Source organism: Schistocerca gregaria, chromosome 3 (assembly GCF_023897955.1).
Source record: "Schistocerca gregaria isolate iqSchGreg1 chromosome 3, iqSchGreg1.2, whole genome shotgun sequence".
Classification (NCBI taxonomy): domain Eukaryota; kingdom Metazoa; phylum Arthropoda; class Insecta; order Orthoptera; family Acrididae; genus Schistocerca; species Schistocerca gregaria.
The window spans coordinates 123964827-123988639 of NC_064922.1; positions in this window are offsets into that span (position 1 = coordinate 123964827).

Below are 23813 nucleotides of genomic sequence, written 5' to 3' on the forward strand. Positions count from 1 at the left end.
TTACACCACGAGGATGACGTGCTACAGACGTGAAATTTAACCGACAGGGAGATGTTCTGATATGCAAATGATTAGCTTTTCAGAGCATTCATGCAAGGGGGGCACCGGTGGCGACACCTACAACGTGCTGACATGAGGAAAGATTCCAACTGATTTCTCATGCACAAACAGCAGTTGACCGGCGCTGCCTGGTGAAAATTTGTTTTGATGCCTCGTGAAAGGAGGAGAAATGGGTACCATCACTTTTCCGACTTTTAAAAAGGTCGAATTGTAGCCTATCGCGATTACGGTTTATCGTATCCTGACATTGCTGCTCCTGTTGGTCGAGATCCAATGACTGTTAGGAGAATATGGAATAGATGGGTTCAGGAAGGTAATACGAAACGCCGTACTGGATCCTAACAGCCTCGTATCACTAGCAGTCGAGATGAGAGGCATCTTCTCCGCATGGCTGTAACGGATCATGCAGCCACGACTCGATTCCCTAGTCAACAGATGGGGACGTTTGCAAGACAACAACCATTTGCACGAACAGGTTGACGACGTTTGCAGCAGCGTGGACTATCAGCTCGGAGACCATGGCTGCGGTTACCCTTGACGCTGCATCTTAGAGAGGAGGGCCTAATGGTGTGCTCAAGGACGAACCTGGGTGCACGAATGACAAAACGTCATTTTTTTCGGATGAATCCCGGTTCTGTTTACAGCATCATGATGCTCGCATCCGTGTTTGGTGACATCGCAGTGAACGCATATTGGAAGCGTGTATTCATCATCGCCATACTAGCGTATCACCCGGCGTGATGGTATGGGGTGCCATTGGTTACACGTCTCGGTCACCTCTTGTTCGCATTGACGGCACTTTGAACAGTGGACATTACATTTAAGATGTGTTACGGTCCGTGGCTCTACCCTTCATTCGATCCCTGCCAAATCCTACATTTCAGCAGGATGATGCACGGCCGCATGTTGTAGGTCCTGTACGGGCCTTTCTGGATACGGAAAATGTTCGACTGTTGCCCTGGCCCGTACATTGTCCAGATCTCTCAGCAGCTGAAAACGTCTGGTCAATGGTGGCCGAGCAACTGGCTCGTCACAATATGCCAGTCACTACTCTTGATGGACTGTGGTATGGTGTTGAAGCTGCATGGGCAGCTGTACCTGTACACGCCATCCAAGCTCTGTTTCACTGAATGCCCAGGCATATCAAGGCCTTATTACGGCCAGAGGTGGTTGTTGTGGGTACTGATTTCTCAGGATCTATGCCCCCAGATTGCGTGAAAATGTAATCACATGTTAGTTTTAGTATAATATATTTGTCCAATGTATACCCGTTTATCATCTACATTGCTTCTTGGTACAGCAGTTTTAATGGCCAGTAGGGTATATTGCAACTAGATGATGATCCACATAGTACGCAATAACTCTAAACCAATTTAATTAAACATTATAACAGTTACAAAAATGAAAGGGAGGAAGCTCCCAGGAATGTCCATCCCTCAGTATTGTAACGAAAACGTAGAGCACACCGTTTCCGAGTTGCATCAACCATGCTGTAAAATTCTTGCCTCACCTACTCCTTCTGTTATTTCTACGTTTTGTGTCTTGAGTATCCACAAAACCATGATACTATTGGATACCACATGAATTACATATCATATTACTGCCCTCCAGAACTGATTTCTGGAAAATGCCCTCTGCATGTACCCCAGTATGCTTGTCCAGTCTTGTTTCCTAGAATACAAAACCTTTCTCCAAGTTCTGAAAGTACTTTGATTCTAAAAAGCTAGGTATCTTCCTTCGTACTGCTCTTCCGCCATTTAGACTTGCAAAATATGTTCTACATTCCATTAGATATTGCCTTCCCATTGTTGTGAGATATCTGGCCTCCATTCCTCAATAGTAACATTTCCATTCATAATGTATGCAGAAGCTCTGACTGTATATATTTTTTGTTCTTTTCTCGAAAGAAAAGCACCTGCCCAAAACGTGTTTCAATACATATTCACCAAACTGGTTGAGGAACAGATTATACACAAAAATTCATTTTAGCTCTGAAGTAGTTAATAGCCAGGAAAGTATTTTGTATATTGCAAATTAGAGTTCATTCTACGTTTGAGTAAATTTGAGAAATACTGTTCTACCATTACATCAACGTAGCGATAGGTAAATGCATAGTTTAACAATGTCTATCGTGTCTCAGTGTGGGAGGAAGCAAAAGCCAATTAAAATATAAAAATATACTTTTTAAATTTTGATCACTTCGGTCTGTTGCATCTAAGCGAAATCGGACATCAAATCTTATTATTCATCGCTTTGTAGCGGTTCTGCGTCTCGCTCCTCTCACTTGCATAATCATACAGGTTTCTTAAAGAACAGCGTGTTTCGGCAAATTGCCTTGTTTATAACAACTTACCGTTCATCATTGTTCTTACATCTTGAAATTCTGTGCACTGAGAACTTCAGCAACAAACCGCAAAAAAATTTCCGGTCGGAGGCCAAATTCAAATTTGGTCGCCCAATTATACCGCTCGATATTGTTCCTCATAACACAGGCAGGTCTATGGTTATCGACTAAACATCCTGACATTATGTGGGGAAGAATTTCTTTTCCTTTGCATCCACATTGAGTAGTATTTGAAACCTGGATCAGTCAAAGATTATGCCATATTGTGGTTGACTGCTAGAGCATCATTCCTTTCGAAAATACAAGGTCGGGAAGCAACGTGTAAAGTGTTCCAGCAACTGTGTCATAGAGAAACATATTCTCAGTCCATGAGGTCTTCCAGACAAATGTTTTTCCAGGAGGTGTACTGACGCAACTGTGTGAATCTCATTAGTTTTCGTCTTGGAGGCAAAACAGACAAATATTGATCCATGTCTTCGTACTTATTTTTTAAAGTCAAGGACTCCTCAGTCCTCAACTACAAATAACCACAGCTTACGTATAGACAGAGGGGTAAGGGGATTGCCATTAATCTCAATTTCGATTTTAAATATTAGTAATTACAAGTATAGAGGTTTCGATCAGTTGTATGAAAAAATGTGGTTTTTGTAATATCAAGTTTGTATGAAGTTCTCGTACTATCTGTAAAAATATATTTGAAGGAATGACCAAAACAACAGAAGTTTTTAATTTATTGTTTTTCATAAAATCATTCTTATGAGTCACAGGTAGCATCTATTTTACTGTTGTGAATCTAATATTGATCCAAAATACTTTTTTTCCAAAGCATGAAGACGTAAAAAAAGTTAGACAAATTCGTTTGTTTCCATTGCGTACCATCTATCCATGACGCCGGATATCTTATAACTAAGCTATAAATACAATATTTACACACAAAACAGGCTGTTACTTTAGTTGGCAATGTCACAGGTTGGTGCAACGTTCCATTTATGGGTCTGAAAGTGGAGACGCGATAGCATCGCCGAAGGCCTTTCTTCCACAACTAGCAGCAGACCCTGAACGCCGTTCCCGAGGGGATCGATGCCACCCATTTTACCTTAAATGAAATGAGATGAAGAGATTGCAGCGACCGCCGAGGCACACAGATAGTCATTTAGCGACGCGCTCCGTGACTAAAATACAACAGGAAGCGGCCTCAGTTCGGAACGGTGAATTGTGGGACGCGGATGTCGTCTGAGAGGTAACGTTACGTGAGAAAGAGGTCGACGACAAGAATTACATAAACATAGCAATCTTCAAAACTTAGAAGATGTTCGTTGCGCTTCTGAGAGGAGGTATTAATAGTACTTAGCGATGATTTCTTTGAGATATTTATGAAGCGGAAGCTAAATTTCCCTCGAATGATGTAATAACTCTGCGAGATAAACAGTACTGGCTCTGACGATGTTTATGTTAACCATCGTCTTTCGTAGAGGAAAGACGATGATATTAAGAAGCAGCTGATTAATATATAGGCACCAGTAATTATCACCGATGTTCAAGTGTAAAACTATTCGAAATTAATGTTTTTGGACTCAGTCCAAATGCCGATGTACCCACTCTCTTCTGTAATTGGTTCTTTGTTTCAGTTCCATGCAAATGTTCACATGTTATCCTGTTTTTCCAGATACGTCTTCCTACGTCGACCTCTACCTTCTTTCCCCAATACTTTCTCCATCGACAATGTCCGTGATGACACTGTTATCTGAAGACATCTTCTCTCTTCACTGACTTCCTTCAAGGCTTTCAGGTTAGTTTTCCCTCCATCCAGCTCTACATTGGTGTTTTCCGCCGTATGCATATCTCAGATTATGTTCCAATTTACCTAGAGTCCAAATTTCATTTCCATAGTCAGTGTACTCAATACTAAAGACCTTGCAAAGGTTATCTGATATCTATTCATACAGATGTTTTTCTCGGTCATAAATGCCTGTTTTGCCAATGCAGTCCTCTTCGCTTCCTTCAATCGTCTTTTACCTTCTTGTTATACTGTCAAGATAATATAATTATTTCACCTGAACAGTCCTGTCGTAATCAATTTTTATATCGGTTTAAATTTCTTCCATATTTGGCCATAGTTCGATTAATTTCTTTTTGCGGTTGTTCTGTTTTGATTTCCATACCTTGCAATTGTCTTACTGGATCTCCAGCATTTCATTCATTCCTTTTACGGAGACTGCAACTGTTATTATAACATCAGTAAATCTGACACAACGTATCCCACCACCATTGACTAATATTCCATTTATCTTTTCCTGCGAAGCTTCCTCAATGAACACATCAAATAAATACGGAAGTGGGAGACATTTCTTTCTCAAACAACTATCCTAATTTTGGCCTTCTCCTACAACTTATTAAAGTTTTTTTTTTTTTTTTTTTTTGCTAAGATTCTGATATAGTTGATTAATCATTCTTGTATTCTTCCTGTCCACATCTGTTTTCTTCATACTTCTAAAAAATATCTGCCTGTTCACACTGCCAAAAGATTTTTCTAACTCTGTGAAGGTAAGAAAAGTCCATCCATTCTCTTCTATTATTATCCCCAATAGTATATCCTGGGCCAAAACTGTTTCTCTTGTTCCTCTGCTATCCCTAAATCAAAACAGATCTAGTCCATCAAGCTTTAACATCTTATTCTTTTCTTTTCTCCTGCTATTAATTGTATTAATGTGGCATCTCATAACGTTGTGGTCTATAATTGGTGGAATTAATTTTCGTTCCTGTGTTGCCTGAATAGTTTTGGCACAATTACTGTCTTTAGTATCTGGCATTTACTAATCTGGTGTACAAAATGCACATTCAGTACAGCAGTTTTAGATTCAATTAAATGTTTTATAACTATTACTCTGTCGTGGTTTTAGGACAAATATCATCGTCATTGAGACACTTCTTTAAAATTGTGTATCCGTTATTCAACTATTTTTTCCTACGTTAATCAATTTAATCTCCTAAAAACAATCTTAACACCGAAAAAATATCGCCAATTGGTAGTTTTGTGATCTTTCCAAGTTGTTTGAGCAGATCATATTACTCTTTTGGAGAAACTCAAGTTATATGAAACACATGGCTCTTCAAACTACTGATTTTAACTACCCTTAACAAGCAGAAAGCAAAAAATTGTACTGAACAATTCAAACAATACTGGGTGGGTAGAAGATTTTGCTGATCTGGAAGAAATAACAAAGCAAATCCCCGAGAGTACCAATTTTTGGTCCTCTTCTCATCCTTATATATGTTAAGCGACTTTCTGCTTAATAGTCATCAACCAGAATTGGTGCTATTTGGAGACAATGCTAGAATAAAAGTAATTCCCCTTACAGAGAAAGCAACACAAGAAATTTTTAATGATGTTTTTCAAAGAATTATTAAATGAATCCCTGAATATCGAATATCCCAGAATTTTGAGCCAACACACTTTGCTCAGTTCTGCACAACAAATGTAGCCATACCTGTATCTGATGTAGCACGTGAAAAGGACTGAGTAAATATGGAGTAAAGCTCCATAATTGTTTTGTACATATTGATGATAAGTTGAATTGGAGGAAAAATATTGCTGAAAATTTCAAACAATTAAGTCCATCTGCTTCTGCACGTTATGTGACTGCTAGTCTTGAAAATAAACAAATCAACCTGCTGACACACTCAGCAGTATTCCACTGAATAATGTCCTATGGAATAATTTTCTGGGGCAACTCACTACCGAGAAAGTATTGGTTCCACAAAAGCAGTTGTTACGGAGGTATCTCTTCTAGGAGGTAGGCATTTTAACTGCACCTCACAGTAAATATATTCGCTGTTGCTATTCGTCTAAAATATTCTATAAGAGTTTGAGAAGAACAGTCATCTCCATACGTAGAACACTATCGGAAGAAGTGACGTTTATTACCCATAATTAAAAATATCAGTGGCTCAAAAAGGACTTCAGTACGCAGTAACCAACATTTCGCTCTTCACCTAATCTGATCAACACTAGACTGACACACAATATTTTTGGCGCAACGCAATCTGACTTTCAACAATCCCTACGAAAGAATAGCCCTGACTAACATTAACCTATACCTGTCACAAACCACTTACCTCAAAAAATCATCGTTACTCGAACTACTGCAATACAGCGAGCGCCACTACTGCCATGTAAATAAAAGATTCAAACTACTGAAGGCATAGTTAGCAAATAAAAGATTTTGATAGAGAACAAACAATGTATTTACCTTAATAGCGTTGAAAAGTCATAATATATAGCAGTTCATGGCATCCAGTCTTACAAATTTACTGTCTCTGAAGGACACACGTCCAGATCATCCGCTCTCAAAACTCCGCCATTTCTCTCCCCACATGCACTACTGCTGGGAGCTCACCTCCAACTGCGCAACTCTACGCGCTGTTCACATCCAGCTGCCCTACACTACAATAGCAAATGCCAACAATGCAAACCAGCAACAGGCTGCACACAGCACAGTCAGTGATTTTCATATAGAGCGCTACATGGCGTTACCAACATAGAAACCTAAACACTCTTCTTACAACAGCAATAAGGAAAAGCTCAATAGGCAGTACAGTTGAAGAGGATGGTTCAAATGGCTCTGAGCACTATGGGACTTAACTTCTGAGGTCATCAGTCCCATAGAACTTAGAACTAATTAAACCTAACTAACCTAAGGACATCACACACATCCATTCCCAAGGCAGGATTCAAACCTGCGACCGTAGCGGTCGCGCGGTTCCAGACTGTGGCACCTAGAACCGCTCGGTCACCCCGGCTGACAGTTGAAGAGTAATGGAGGTCTCTAAAAAGAGATATCACAGAAGGTGGTAAGGTAAAAATAGGGTCAATAAAGATAACTGCGAAGAAACCACGGGTAACAGAAGAAATACATCAACTGATAGACGGAAGGAGAAAATACAAAAATGTTCCGGGAAAATCAGGAATAGTGACATAAAAGTCCCTGAAGAATAAAATATATAGGAAGTACAGGGAAGCACAGACGAAATGGCTGCAGGAAAAATGTGAAATCGCAAAAGAAATGATTAATGGAAGGACAGACTCAGTATACGGGAAAGTCAAAACAGCCCTCGGTGATATCAAAAGCAAGGGTGATAACATGAAGAGGACAACGGGAATTCCATTGTCAAATGCAGAGGAGAGAGGGGATAGGTGGAAAGAATACACTAAATGTCTCTATGAGGGGGGAGATTTGTCTCATGTGATAGAAGAAGAAACAGGAGAGAATTTAGAAGAGATGGGAGATAAAATATTAGAATTAGAATTTAAAAGAGCGTTGGAGGACATAAGATCAAATAAGGCAGCAGGCATAGATAGCATTTCATTAGAATTTCTAAAATCATTGAGGCAAGTTACAACAAAACGACTGTTTACGTTGGTGTGTAGAATGTATGAGTCTGTCAACATACCATCTGTCTTTCGGAAATGTATCATCCACACACTTCCGAAGAGGGCAAGAGCTGACAAGTGCGAGAATTTTTGCACGATCAGCTTAACAGCTCAAGCAACCAAGTTGCTTACAAGAATAATATACAGAATAATGGGAAAGAAAATAGAGTATGCTCTAGATGACGATCAGTTTACCGTTAGAAAAGGTAAAAGGACGAGACAACGAATTCTGACGTTGCGGTTAATAATGGAAGCAAGACTAAAGAAAAATCAAGACACGTTCATAGGATTTACCGATCTGGAGAAAGCGTTCGAGAGCGTAAAATGTTGCAAGATGTTCGAAATTCTGACAAAAACAGGGGTAAGATATAGGGAGAGATGAGTAATATAAAATACGTGCAAGAGCCAGGAGGGAATAATAAGAATGGTCGACGTGATGTTACAAAATAAAAGTGATGTTGTTATTCAATGGAAAGTTGGAAATTGAGATTTCGCTTACTGTTTTATCAATCACAATTGGCCCAAATAACTGCAAGTGCCTCCAGCTCAGTAACTTAACACGACTTTTCACATTCTGTTAAGACCCTACTCGCAGAACTAATCACTCTGATTTGCTCTGTTTCGTCTACTAATTCAATCTGAAACAAACAAGATCCAATTCCAACAAACGAAGCGTCTGAGGTGATACAAAATTCCTTATCCATTTGTGGTTGACAGATAATGTTACTGTTAAAAAGACCATCTTTAATTGCCTGAAAAGCTTTCTGACACTCTGGTGTCCAAATCCAATACGTACTATTCTTCAGAAGATTGTGCAAAGCGGGATTGTTCATTACTTGACCAGACAGAAATCGTCGAACGGAAGACGAAAGACCGAGAAATCCTCTTAGTTGCCTCTTAGTTACCGGTGTAGGGAAATTCTTAATCGCAGACAACTTTTCCGGGTCGGGTTTAACCCCTTCAGGTGTAATCACATGACCTAAAAACTTTACCTCACCTTTTCCAAATTTTGACTTTTTCAGATTTGCTGTAACACCATGTTCTTGAAATCTGAAACACCTTTCGTAGAATAGCTAAGTGATCTTCCCAGTTCTTAGTGGCTATCAACAGGTCATCTACATAAACAATTACTTCATCCAGAAATTCAGGTCCTAACACAAAATGGAGGCCAGGAATAAATATTCCCGAGCTTACATTTAAACCAAAAGACATGACCTTAAACTGATATGAACGGCCGGCAAATATAAAAGCAGTATATTTTCTGGATTCCTTGGCCAATTTCACCCGCCAATAGCAACTTCTTAAATCAAGTGTACTCAAAAATCTAGTGCCATGAAATGTTTGCAAGTGCTCCTCAAGTGCTTCAGGCCGAGTCTTTATCGGTACAATTATTTTGTTTATTGATCTGGCGTCCAGTACTAGTCTGACAATACCGTCCTGTTTAATCACGGACAACAAGGGACTTGAGTACGGCGAATTCGATAACTCGATAACATCCCAACACAGCATTTTCCTGATCTCATGCTTTACAGCTTCTCGTCGGGCGTAGGGTACTGAATAGCTTGCTTTGTAGAAAGTTGAGTGGGGAAGCACTTCCATTTTATACTCTAACCCTTTTATTATTCCTGGTTTCTTTGAAAAGATTTTCTTGTAACTTACTAACAAATGGAACAACTCATCTTTCTGCTCCTCCCTGAGTGCAGTCGATTCCTTTGCTTTAGCATCGATCTCGTCTGAAAGGAAGTAGGTCTTCATACTTATTGTCATTTATGTCATCCATTTAGTCAGGTCATTTGTCTGATCAAACCACGGTTTCTCTGTCCTCTATCGTCTCCAAACCTGATGCAATGTCAAAATCGCCTTCACTTTACTCGTTAGCAAGTTAACAACAATTACTTGTTGATTTACGATAAAGGTACACACTCCAGATTCAATATCTAACACTGCTTTTGTCTGTCGAAAAACTCCATCCCCAAGAGACATGGAACTGACAAGTTCTTTACTATGTGGCAAAAACCAAAACAGATTCTATCTGCAGTTGATGCTGCGTCTGTAAACTAACTCTCTGTTTCAATGGACCAATCGCTCCCCATATGGAGCAACCCTGAATCGACAATGATAAACTTTTGAAACAGAAGACACCTGTCTGAACAGACATTATGACATCACATTGATGTTTGCTCCTGTATCAACAATGGCTGTGACAGGAATGTTGGCAATAGAAATCTTAATCGAAGCCTGGACCTGTTCATCATAAATGTCATTAATGTCTTGAGCTTCTATGTCAGTTGCAAGGTCATCTGGTAAGTTGGTCTTATGGTCGTACCGTATCGCATTAACATACTCAGAATCAGAGTATTCGTTAGTACCCCCACTGCAACCGGCAGCGACATCTAGGAGGCTGAATGGCGCTGCCTCTAATTTTCCGCAGGATGCATAGTCTGTTTGTCATTCATGGCCTTATGTGTTTGTTCCGTTTCATACTGGTACTGGTTATGTGGTACAAATGGCGGTGTAAAGGGGTAAAATCGACTGGGTGCATTCACTTGTGAGTAGAATACTTGAGACGGATGATGTCGCCCGATCTTTTGGTTGCCGGCAAAACCATATCCTTGTGAAGGAAAGTTCGCATTTCGTGCCATTTGAAAATTGCTCCGCGGCCCTCTATCCTGTGAAAAGTTGTTCTGATGTTGTGCTGGGTGGCCTCCACCTTGCCCATGCCACTTGCTATTTTTCGGCCTATAACTTTGATTGTTTGATTGTACACTGCCCATTTGAAAAATTACAATCGTTTGTGGAGAATTTCCATACTGCTCAGGCGCAGAATTGAAGGGTGGGTTTCCGTACTGATGTTGCACCTGGTGGTTGTAAATTGGGTGGTATCTATGCTGATTACTGTAATTGGTTTTCTGCTTTCCGCTTAAAGTTATTGCCGTTTGCGTTTTCATAACTGCTGGCAGGTTGGCAACAGCGGTCGTAGTAGCTCGCTCTCTCCTTCGGCGCATTGATGTCCGCGTGCGATGCATTCTGCTGGCTGCCAGGAAAGAATTTGCCGCTGCCAACTTTGGAGCGCACATCCTCGCTAATTAAATCTAAGGAATCCAGCACAGAAAGGAATACATCCGTGTCTTTTTCGGACACATTTACTAGTTTCTCTCTAATAGACACAGGGAGTTTGCTTTTGAGAATCATAGTTACGCCCTTGTAAGAAAACGGAGAATCCCAGAATTTAATTTTTGCTAGATACTTCTCGAAGTATCGCCGGAGACTTCCATGCTTCTCATTGAAAATTTTCTCATACTCTTCATAATTCCTACACGTGTCTATCATTTCCTTTCCCCATAATGCTGTATGACCGGAAATAAAGCCAGTGACGAACTGTATACGCTGTCTGTCTGTCCAGATCCTCGGAAATATGCCGGAAAAATTCTTTACGAACACGATGGGGTGTAATTCTCGCTTCTGCCGATGAAAAACAAGAAAAATGCGATGCTTAATCACACATTCCTCTTGCATTAAACTCACAATTGAGGGCTGATCATTTATTTTCCCCACTCGAGGCTCTACAGAACCATAGTTTTGCATGTAATGAGGCGGTGAACCATAAGAAGTTGATTGACATTCGTCACCGTCTGTAGAGTTGTTCCCTATAGTTTGCGTACGCGTGTGCGGATTTTCTACACAGTTTCTCAACATTCTGACCTCGTCCAGTACTTGCTGCTACCACTCAGGAAGATCCCGTGTAAGTGTCCTCCGAATCTGTCCCAATTCAGAAACCACTATGTCACCCGGCTTACCAGGAGCAGCTAAGATTTCATATGTTACATCCTTGACAGTCTCCCTAAGCTCCTCCCTGACCTTCTTTTCGATGAAAATATCTTTACCCTTTATTCATTCACCTTAGTGTTCCGACAATGCCTCCGCGTGTGCTTTCACGGTGCTCTAAACCTGTTCTTCGATATTGATTGAGTCTATCTGTCTCGACAGATCCTCTACTACACCTTCAATGTCAGATACTGTATTTTTAACTAAGTTTATTTCTTTGGTAGCTGCCTGAATTTTTGTGTTTAATGTTCCAGATACTGCAGCTATTTCACTTTTCACGTGTTTCTGCATTTTCTGAATTTGATCACTGATCTTAGTTTGCACCTCACCTAAATGGGTATTTAATTCAGCCGTAATTTCTTTATGCAGATCTGTTTTGATTGTGCCTAGCTGTGTTTTCACTGATTCGCTTACAGCATCTAATCGGGCGTTAACAGCCTCAATTTGTGTTTTTACTGATTCGCTTACAGCATCTAATCGGGCGTTAACAGTCTCATTTTGTGTTTTTTATAGTTTCATTTACTGCGTCAAACTGTAGTTTCAGCACTTCCATTAACGCACCGAAGTCATTTGTAGCTGCAGCAGAGTTTGGACTTTAGGGTCACTTTCCCCAGTTACAAACATAGTTCAGTTTCCACACGGGAACCTACCGTTCGAGATCGTAAAGGGTATGGAATACTGTTAACGTCCTCACTCCCGTCTCCAGTTGTCACCTGTCTCTGTTTAATATCTGCCATTTTCGTCAGTAAACAACGTGCTACGCAATGCTACGCGTTTGTCGGTGACGTAGTGAGTCCGCAAAGAGCACCGCTCTCGCGTGAGCAACAAATGAAATTCTATCTGGTGAGAAGACAAGATGGAACCTAAACGTTTCAGGCAAATGAAAGAAATGCTCTTCACTGCAAATTGCACAAAATATCCACCATGTTGAAAACGTAGTATAGCTATACTAACAATGGAAAAAAAAATATTATCAGACTACGAAGAATTTTACGTTAAAAGATAAAATAAAGCAATTTTTTCTATAGCGGGAAGGAGATAGAAAGGATGTGGATCGACTTGGAAAAGCAACTTCGCTACTGAAGGACTACACTGTGTATGCAAAATTCTGACTTACTTTTTAATGGCTTGGTTACCTCTATGTTGTCTCAGCAAATTCGCGTCTCTTATCTTTTCTTTTCTCTCGGTAATTAAACTGCGTTATCAACCAGCATATTTTCCGTCTTTCTCTCAGAGAGATGTTGTGTACATGAAACGACACAACATTTATTAACAAAAGCACATAGAAAATTTTCCAAGACTTAGAACCAATTCTTGGTCTGGTCCCTGTTCGGGCGCCAAGTGTGATGTTACAAAATAAAAGTGCGGTGGTTATTCAATGGAAAAGTTGGAAATTGAGAATTCGCTTACTGTTTTATCAATCACACTTGGCGTAAGAATCGTGGAATGACCATTGTCATAAAATATTGCATTATAAAATGTGAAAAGTTTTTACTTGCAGTTTCGCGTCGCTTGAAGCAGTCACAGATAGCGTGTTATTGATTAAGAAATTGCATTATCGACTTTCTAATTACTTCATGATCGTAGATACGATCATACCCGGTTGTCAAGTTATTGTTATGACAAAACAATTTCCTAAGGGATCACAAAGTTCTTAAGGGCGCAAAAACAACTGTAGCATCACACAAAAAGGAAATTCAATGTTAAAGCTGATGCAAGATGACGATAAAACAGTTTTCTTTTTTATCAATGTAGCACGAACATGGGACGGCTGATCATGGTGTCTGTAATCTTAGTTAGCAAAAGGCATCATTAAAATGAAAGTAATATTGAGGAGATGATAGGATGAGCACTGCTAAATGACTCAGTGTTCCCAGAACGAATATTTATTATAACTAAAACATATATAGTACCTTAAGCTTAGTACTACAATGACGGTACATTTTTATGTCCGTATCATGTCCATTGAGTGCTCTTTTATATAGCCATTGTCCTTTTGAGTCACCCGTGCGTCGTCACGATAAGTTATAACAGTTCTTCTTATACTTCACTCATACTTAGACGGAACACGTTTTTATTTATTTAGTAAAAACATTAGATCAGACCGCCACAAATCTGCGTCCGTCTTACTTAAAGAAAAAAAAAACGTACAAGTCTTTAGCGCTCAAGGCTTCATTTGTTCTCCAGCGAACAAAATAGTGAAGGATCGCATATCTATCCGTATTTTTCTGTTTATATTGCCGCCAAAAGACGACGGATTACATTATTCAGAAAATTCCACCGTCGCTATGCGACGCCTTATTATACAATAATCATTATTTATAAACAAGTATTTGCCTTCTTGTTGAAAGTATTAACTACTCGTATTTGCTGTTTTAATGAAGTCAAAAATAGCGAATATCACATTAACTCGTGTGGAATAAATTAATCAATTTTCTTCAGTTGAAGTTAAGATGAGTGAGAAGTAGATTGTTAGAATACTCAGACCTTAAAGCCATTAATACCGGCACTCCTGAACACTGCTAAAATGAATTATTATCCTGTCTCTTGATGGACAAAGAAAATGAATGAGCACTACAGGAAGACCCTGAACTCCAGACAAGTCCCGATCCTTAAGAAATGTATCCAATAAGTTGTAAGTTATACTAATAACTTTCCACTTATTATGTTTCATATTGTAAATAAAAACCCGTAAGCCACTTGAATTCCTGGAACCACAGTGGAGAGGACAGATATACTGCATGATGTACGCCGCAGGCAGCTAACACAGAAAGTGAAAGCATCACGATGTGTAGTCCTACGCTATTCAACTGTAATTGAACCATAATGAGTCAACAGATGCTCGAACATTGTGAAAATAAGCACTCACTGTACTCATGTATTAGTTGTTAAGCTCCAGAGAATGTAATTTCTGAATTCTATCCCCTGAAGCGTGAAATGAATGGTCACTTATTGTTATAAGCAAATATGGACCAAACTTAAATATGTACATAAATGTTAATCTTGGTATTATGGAATGAAGTGACTGATGAACAAAGAGTGAAAAACTTTATTTTGAAAAATGATAAATATCTGATATATGTTTATAAATGTAATTTGAATTTATGTACTTAGTACGCCAGTAACATTATGTAAGTTTCACACCAAAAATCACGAATATCTCATGAGGACATGAGGTTCGAGGTAATCCTTCGGCATTCCCTCTCTCCTCATGGGAGGCAATGTCATATTCGATATTTTTGACTTCCTTAAAACAGCAAATAAGAGTAGTTAATACTTTCAGCCAGAAGGCAAATACTTGTTTATAAATAATGATTAATGTATAATAAGGCGTCGCATAGCAACGGTGGATTTTTTAAATAATAAAATTCGTCGTCTTTGGGAGGCAATATTTAAATGCTCGCATTAAAACGGGTGTAAGACAGGGATGTAGTCGTTCGCCGTACTGTTCAATCTGTACATCGAAGAAGCAGAGGTGGAAATAAATGAAGATTCAGAAGTGGTAGTAAAATCCAAGGTGAAAGGACATCAGTAATACGATTCGCTGATGACATTGCTATCCTAAGTGAAAGTGAAGAAGAATCACATGATCCGCTGAACGGAATGAACAGTCTAATGAGTACAGAGTGTGTATTGAGCAAACTGAAGCACCCGAAAGTAATGAGAAGTAACAGATACGAGAACTTTGAGAAACTTAAAATAGATTGATGGTCACAAAGTAGATGAAGTTAAGGAATTCTGCTACCTAGGCAGTAAAGTAACCAATGACGGACGGAGCAAGGAGGACATCAAAAGCAGATGGCAAAAAGTGGCATTCCTGGCCAAGGCAAGTCTACTAATGTCAAATATCGGCCTTTATTTGAGGAAAAAAATTCTGAGAATGTACGTCTATAATACATCATTGTATGGTAGTGAAACGTGGACTGTGGGGAAATCGGAACAGAAGAAAATTGAAGCATTTGATAGATGGTGTTAGAGACGAAAGTTGTAAATTATGTGGACTGATAAGGTAGAGAATGGAGAAGTTCTGCGCAGAGGAAAGGAATATGTGGCAAAGGCTGATAAGGAGAAGGAACAGGATAAAAGGACATCTGTTAAGACTTGAGTTAATGACTTCCATGTTACTACAGGGAGCTATAGAAGGCAAAAACTGTAGAGGAAGACAGAGGCTGGAACACATCCAACAAATAATTGAGGACGTAGGTTGCAAGTGCTACTCTGAGAAGAAGACGTTAGAACAGGAGAGGAATTCGTGGCGGGCCGCATCAAACCAGCCAGTAGACTGGTGACAAAAATGAAAAGGAAGGGCAGGAATTGCCACCAAAACTTCGTCTGCAATGTCAACTGGACGTCATCCTGTTGCAGGATAATGCCAGCCCACATGTTCTCAAGGCTGTTTCTACAGTATTTTATCTCGTCAACCTACAAATCGTTTTTCACCAAAGTTATGTCTTATGGTATGATAATTGTGATTTGACCACGGTCTACATTTGCGAACTTCGAAGCAATGAAGGCAGCTGTTTTCTAACTGCCTTCTCCAGAATAGCCGCTACTTAAAATAAATCAGGCAGCAACCATCAACCGTCAGTCACGCTGACATGAGCCACTATTTCCTACACATCGAACACCAGTGCTTCGAATAGCTGTCCCAAAGCCTCCTCCACAGCTCGGACGACGGTAAGGATACCGAGTGCACACTCGCCTTGTTTTCCGACCTTGCTTCTATTTCCCTAAGGCAATTCATTACCCGTCTAACGTTACAGCTGCCAATGATCTGCGGTTGACTGGAATTGGCAGGCAAATCCAACAGAAGATGTTTCGGTGCAGGGCAAGATGTGTCATCAACACAGGGCAGCACATCGTATCCGTCGCCAAGGCGTCAGGGTACAACAGTGTATCCAGTTATCAGTGCACACAACCTCCCAGAATTTCTAGAGCTCATTACTGTGTGCCACACACCCTCGGGTAAGGACAGACTGTTCAAATAATGTTCAACGGAACATGCAGTAACAATGGCATTGTCAAAGGATTACAGCAGCTATTGTTTTAAAAAATTTTGAGTTGATATTGTGTAAATAATGTTGGTAGCTGCACGACAATCCGCTTACAAGGGACCTCTAAGGAAACAGTGTAGTGAGAAAGTGGAAGTTTCTCGTAGAGGCTTTCGTTCAGAGTACATTATTTAAAATCTGATCACACAGTTTCCCCAGGACCAGAATTCTATAGTTGCTGTGAGCGGATGGATAAAGAACATCGCAAGAGTTACTATAAGGTGAAGGAATCCATCGTACATTCGATTTTGCGTGAACGTTTAACTGTGAAATTTTTTTGTTCTCGATGAATTCAACGCAATTTTTTCGAAGCTCAGAAGGACATCAGTGTCAATAAAGGTAGTAAATTTTCTTTATGGATCAGCGATCATACTGTATATTTTGTGAATGAAACAATCTAGGTTTATTACGCCGCTTCTACTACTGACGTCATGATATCAAAAACGTTAGAACTTGCAAAACATGTTTCATTGCCAGTGTCAAAAACATATCCCTAATCAGGACGGCATACGTTTTCACTAATACACTGAATCTTACTTCCCCAGTTGTAGTTTTTTCGGTATGACATGATGTGAGTAACCGCAATGGCATAATGCATAAAGAAATTTATTAAGCGGACAGTTTCATTCAGGGAAGACCTGTATCAATTGCAGAGAGGAAAATTCTCAGGAAGTGCACCGAGTAAATGTAGAACCTCACAGAAATTTGCAACACAAAACGAAACTCGGAAAAATGTATGTAATCTGGAAAGTAAGTAGAAATCAAATGTTAGGGTGTTTCAAGTTGAACCGAAATCGACCAGAGTGAATTACGTCCAAGAAAATGGTCACATTTTTATTTGGTTACATTGGATATTTCAGTACCATAGCCCTAAGTGATTGGAAACCAGTTAATTGTGAATGATATACAATTTCTTTGCCACACATAAATGAAATACGTAAGGAAAAACGTCACACCATTCTTCGTCATGACAGTGCCCGCTGTCACACAGTCGTTCAAAGAACCGTTTAGTTGAGTGGAAGAACATCTCATTAAGTCCACGATGACAGTGATGGATGCTTTCACATAGAAAACTTGGTATTTTATTCGAATTAACCCGACAAGTTAACCAAGAACATTTTGCCCAAGGAATCCGCCGTGAAAGACTTCGTATCCGTCGAACTTATGTTTAGTGTGATGAGTCGCACCGGTAGAGTGCTTAAAATTTGTGGTATTCGAAACAATATTTGACCACAACAGTTTTCGAAATTTTGGGAAGAAAGATGACTTGAATTCCACAAATTTAATGTCTCAAAGCTTATATTCATCTGACTTGTGGCGTAAAGACTTGTTTGCTCCCTTATATTTAACAAAACATTCCTCGACAGTGATTCTTGTCACCTCGAAGAGCTACTGAATCCTTCGAAATTATATATAACGATTGAACGATTTGTACCGAAAACGTTTTTCTTTCTTTATTTCCTGTGTGTAAAACCTTTAGATAGAAAACTGCTCCCATAACAAAGCGCTTTCCATGTCTCTGGGACAGTGACGTATAGAGAAGATTCCTGAAACTCCTGTGCTGAATTTTAAGTGCTCAACTAAACAACTGTTTACTGTAAACCTAAGGTGGCTGTTATCTCTACAGATTTTTTTGTATGAAGAAATCAAGCAGGCTGCCGTAGGTGGCGCTTGCCATTTACAAAGACTTTCTTACAAATATTTGCGCACAGAAGCCAGAGTACACTTGTTAAAGAGCCTGTTACGTTTTATCGAACTGCAGCGCAGTAGTTTGCTTTTTGTATGGCTACACACACACTCCACAATCGCACGACCACGGTTTCTCTGCACCGCCAGCGTACCAGTGCAGACTAGACAGCGCGCCTCAAACATCGGTCGGGTACGTCCAAAGCGCCACGGGCGGCACGGCAGAGCGAGTAAGCGGCTGATATTCCGCCGTCAGACCGCCGCTTCAGCGCGTGACGTTGCTGAGAGCAGGCAGGAGCAGGCAGTTAACGGCAGAGGCAGCGGTTAGCCGTCTTACGCAGTCGGCGCACCGCGACTCTGACGTCATAACTGATGGTGCCGGCTGTCGAGACAAAAGCCGTGAGTAACGAACACAGGCGGGCCCGTTGGCCTGTACAGGAAAGCATCATTTGTGCTTCTTATTCGAGCAAGTACACAACCCCACTATTTCAGATTTGTTATTATTATTATTTTTATTTATTTATTTATTTTTTTGCTCTTTAAGCTTACTACAATTTTAGAGTTGGTTTTTTTTTACCATACGTCTTTGAACTTCATCTCCAGTGATCATTCTGAAAAATGTAACAAAAATATACTCATTCATTTGGTTATTTATAGGTGAAAAACGGCATTTCTTAATAAATTTTCTGAACACTACACTGAAGGTCCTCAGCTTTAGATTTCTGTACTTCACTGTTTCAGTCCTTTTTGTTAGTCGAGTTTGAGGTCAGATGGAAAGCTTGCAGTCACTTTCACCATTTGAGATTTTATGGCTTCTACGAACCAGTTTTTTTTTCTTTCCCTGAATTTTCGTATTTTCAAGTTTTGAAAAAGTTCACAAAACTTATCGTCACAAAAACACTACCATAGTTTCACCTCTTCCACGCTTAATACAGGTTTTATGTCACAGTATTTGTTTCTTTGTGTATCATGTGTGCACTGCCAGCCACATGAATGCAATTTAGACTTACTTTCGTAATATGTGTTTGTGTATATGTGTCTAGAGAGAGAGAGACAGGGAGAGAGAGAGAGAGAGAGAGAGAGAGCGAGAGCGAAATATGATGAGATTGGCGTGGGGCGCAGAGACAAGAGAGAGAGCGGATGAGGGTGAATGCGACAGTGAACCGAGGGCATCAGGTTGGTCTCACCATTTCAAAGTTGTGTGTGAGTTCTTTCTTTTGTCTCACCTATTTATGTATCCGGCACTTCGCTGCCTTCCATTACCCTCCCCTGCACAGTCGCCACGCAGGCACAACTGGTGTCGATAGTCGGTACATCCCTTTTTCCCACACTTCCGCTGCTATGGAAACATATCGAGAATGGAACAAAGTCATTCGAGAAGAAGCAGGTAGCATTTTTTACACGCCACACTGGTCCCACCTTTGTCCCAAACGAGGTAGTGGATACCTGGTAAAACCCTAGCCGTGGCTTTCTTGCAAATACTCCCTCACTCTATCAGATAGACAGACTAAATAATTAAACTGATACACTTAACGTGCAGTCAGTTTTTCCTTACATGCTATTGGTGAATACTAGGATGGTATTTTTGGCTGGATTCGATCCGACAACTGCCCAATTTCCAGACCATAGTCTATCCCCTAGCACATTTTTTTCCCTTCCCTTTTATTGGTGGATTCTGATAGCGTTAGGCTATGTGATAGGAAGTCCATTACACTGGATGTAGCTGGAAATATTAGATATCAGCTCAGCTGCATGTTATGTACTCAAACAATTTGCAGGAGTGGCTCGACAGACAATTGCTCGCTATGCCACTACCGCAAACAACAAATCAATGTCAGGATTTTGAGACTGCTATTGTTTTCCAAGCACAATATTCCTAAGTTGGTTCTCTCCACTACGTCTGAAAGGAAGGACCTACTCGGTGATAGGATAGAGACAACAACGAATACCACTGGAAGACAGAGTCAACGGCAATGTATTGAGAAATATTAAACATGACAAACTTAAGCCACAAGCCAGTCCGTAATAGACGTTATCATGCCTAGATGTCGCAGATTACTGGCAGTCGGGAATCTGACGATGCGGTTTGGGGTTCACAGCACTATAGAATTCCTACACTGGTTCTCTCCTATATATTTGGGAATAGGAGGGATGGACGACTGTGTGGTAGGATAGACACAACAACAAATACCACTGTAAGACAGAGTTCACTGTGGTGTACTGAGAAGCAACAACACAACATACTGAAAACATGATCTAATCAGTGGTAGTAGTTGTTATGACTAGATTTCAGAGACCGCTGAAACACTCAAACATCTCTTGCGCTCAGGTCGCGATGTCCACAGCCGGCGCCCCAGACCAGATGTCCCACAACACTTTTGCCACCATGAGACGCGTATCTCAGTGATCGCGCCTGGTCTACAGCCGGACTTTCCCTGCCAAAAAGGATTGCTCAGTCATGGAGGGTGTCCAAAATGACCGAATTGGTAGAAATTCGGATGTTCTCAATACGTCCAACGCCAATATTCGCCACACTGAATCTTCAGAAACATGCATGTAAACATTGGAGAATACTCGCAACACACGCGATCACACAGACTGCCCAATACTTACTACTCACCCGACCAGAGGATACCACGAAGGCCGCCACCAGGACTCATCCCCGCAGCTGCAGGTAACAACAGATTTGCCGGCCAACTGGAACTTTTCTGTCTGCCATCCACTCACGACAGCCTTAAGCTGGAAATGTCAATTCGTTCTGGCCACCACCTACCTCCACCATGCCCGTCCACTAAAAATAATGTCATCCTCGGAAACCGGCCAAATAACTGTCACTGTGATTACAATTAAGCATTACGATTGCAGCCACAGTCTGGTGATATTCAACAATGAGCGAATTATAGGAAATACCCACTCCTGATGGATGTGGCTTTGGAACTATCAATACTTATATCCTTAAGTGGTCACAACTTTCCATGTATAATCTTTAATACCCCTTACGGCTGTTGGTGCATTGAAATCCCAATTTTCCACTTGAAATCTATTTCTTTCCTACGACTAAACAATTTTCTTAGCACGTTTCTAAATTCCTTATTAACTTTACAGCTCAACACATACTTTATAAGTCTGTGAATACCTGCGAACCTGTCACACATACCCTACTAAGTGTAATACTTTGCCAGTACCTCATTGCTGATGGCACCAAACAATATTGAACTAAAATTCCGGGATGGAGAGGCAGGTCCCATTTGTTTTTCTGGCCAGTGGGACCAGTGAGTGCTAGGAAGAGGGGTGTTATCACATTATAAGCGAACATCTATTAAAAACATGATCTTAACATCTATGTTACTCTGCATAAAAAGTTGTCTTGGTTCTACAGGCACACACACAAGTATCACTAACGATATCCACGTTAAAAATTATACATGCTTTATAACTTGTGGGTGGTATTGCTTCCTAATGAAGTGGTCTTCCACACAAATGCCACAACACTGAATAGCGATGGTGATCATGCGGTCTGTATTAACAGATGTTAGTGCATATCGCCAGTGGTGTAAGATCATAATAAAATCACTATTCTCGCCGAATTTAGAAAGTGATTCTACTAAGGATCGTTGTATTAAGCTAGTATATGCAATTCCCACAAACCACTGCTAGATATTTCCCTGACTAACAAACAGTATTTTAAGACATTCTACCTCGATGCCATGTAACCAGTGTAACAGAGGTTCTGCAATACATCTACTGGGTGTAGATGAGAAAGGATGATAGTTGATTGAGAATGATCACATACAGTAGATTGTGTAACAGATGAGGAATCACTTAAAAATGCCACCTAGTTGTAATAAATGTACAAAATGGTATGACAAATACACTAGCTTTTCAGATCTATAGTGTTACTTATTTTGGTAGAAATTCTGTCCGCAATTTCGAGTCAAGTCTCTCCATTCAGCCACACACTTGCATTACACCCTATGGAGACATCTTTTAATGATTACAACCATTGATGAATCATATTAATGGCACTCCCATATCTTGAAACGAGTCACTGTTTCGAACCTATCTGTTAAGGACCTCATACAGCAAAATTCCAGTGTCTTTTTAGACAGTCCCTCTGCATCTTGTAACTGTTCCATAGTCTCCACCCCGTCCTCCCTGCAACTTTTCCATCTGGTCAGCCCAGTTTAACTGAGCAGAAGTCCGAGAGCAGAGCATCTACCAACTCATCCTCATATAAACAGGGTGAACTGAGTTAATGCGACAGGACTGTGAACAGAGATAGTTAACGTACCGTTCGTCCTCTTTTATCGACTTCATTAAATATCACAAATGTATGTACCCTGTTTTGTTTCAAGATGTGTTTCTATTAATTCCAAACAACACAGAAATCGAGCGAAACACCATATTTATGCCACCGCTACAAGCTAACCGGTAGCATTCAGCCACACAAACACTGAAAATGTCTAGAGAATTTACTAGTCTTCTGAACCAACACCGGTAGTTCGGCGTTGACAGTCTTCCTTTATGTACAAGTAGCGTAAATGTGAGCCTATGTACCTTGAAAATGCATAAAACTACCAAGAAAATTTTGAAGGATGTTTCACTTCGGCATCTTAGGAACACATCGTAAAAGCTCCAGCCATTTGCTGGTCATAGCCGATTCGGAATCTGCTGCTGGGTTTTGGTAGGCAAGAAACAAGTTTTTGGGTTGTTTCCCGATAACGGGTAATGATTTTTAAGAACGGGGTTATGACTCTTTTAGGCAAATTCCTGCAGAACGTACCGTTAGAATTTGAACAATTTGTTAGGATTATTTACTATTTAGATTTCACCTAGTACTGAATTTTAAGTGTAGAAGGATGCTATCTTTGACCCTCTGTATATTGGAAATGGATAAAGATGTGAAGAAACTTTCCAAGGGTCTTTGACATGTGAATCGTAGGTATATGTCTTAAAAGTTTCAGCCTCGGAATCTTCTTCTGGGTCTTGTTCCACAATGTCGGCGAAAATGTAGTTAAGAACCCCATTTTGTGGGATTTCCCGATGAACTACCATGACAAGTACCACCTCCATAAATCTCATCATGCCCCCGTGGACCACAGCAAATGCAAAAAGCACGTAGTGATTTGCGCAATTTGCCTATGCAGGGAGGAAGTGTGTACTATTCATTATCTGAATTACAGAGTAGCCATGTAGATGCAGATGTATATGTAAATGTAGACGTGCTAGAACATTGTCCTCCAAAATGATGGTCAGGTTCTGCACAAAGTGTCATCACTTCTATCTCTGAGCTGGTCGTGCGGTGTGTTCCAAAAATGAACAGCATAGAGACAGAAATGATGACTTTTCCTGCTGGACCTGACCGTCATTTTGCAGGACAATGCTCAAGCAAGTACAGTGCAAGGTGTTACTGATT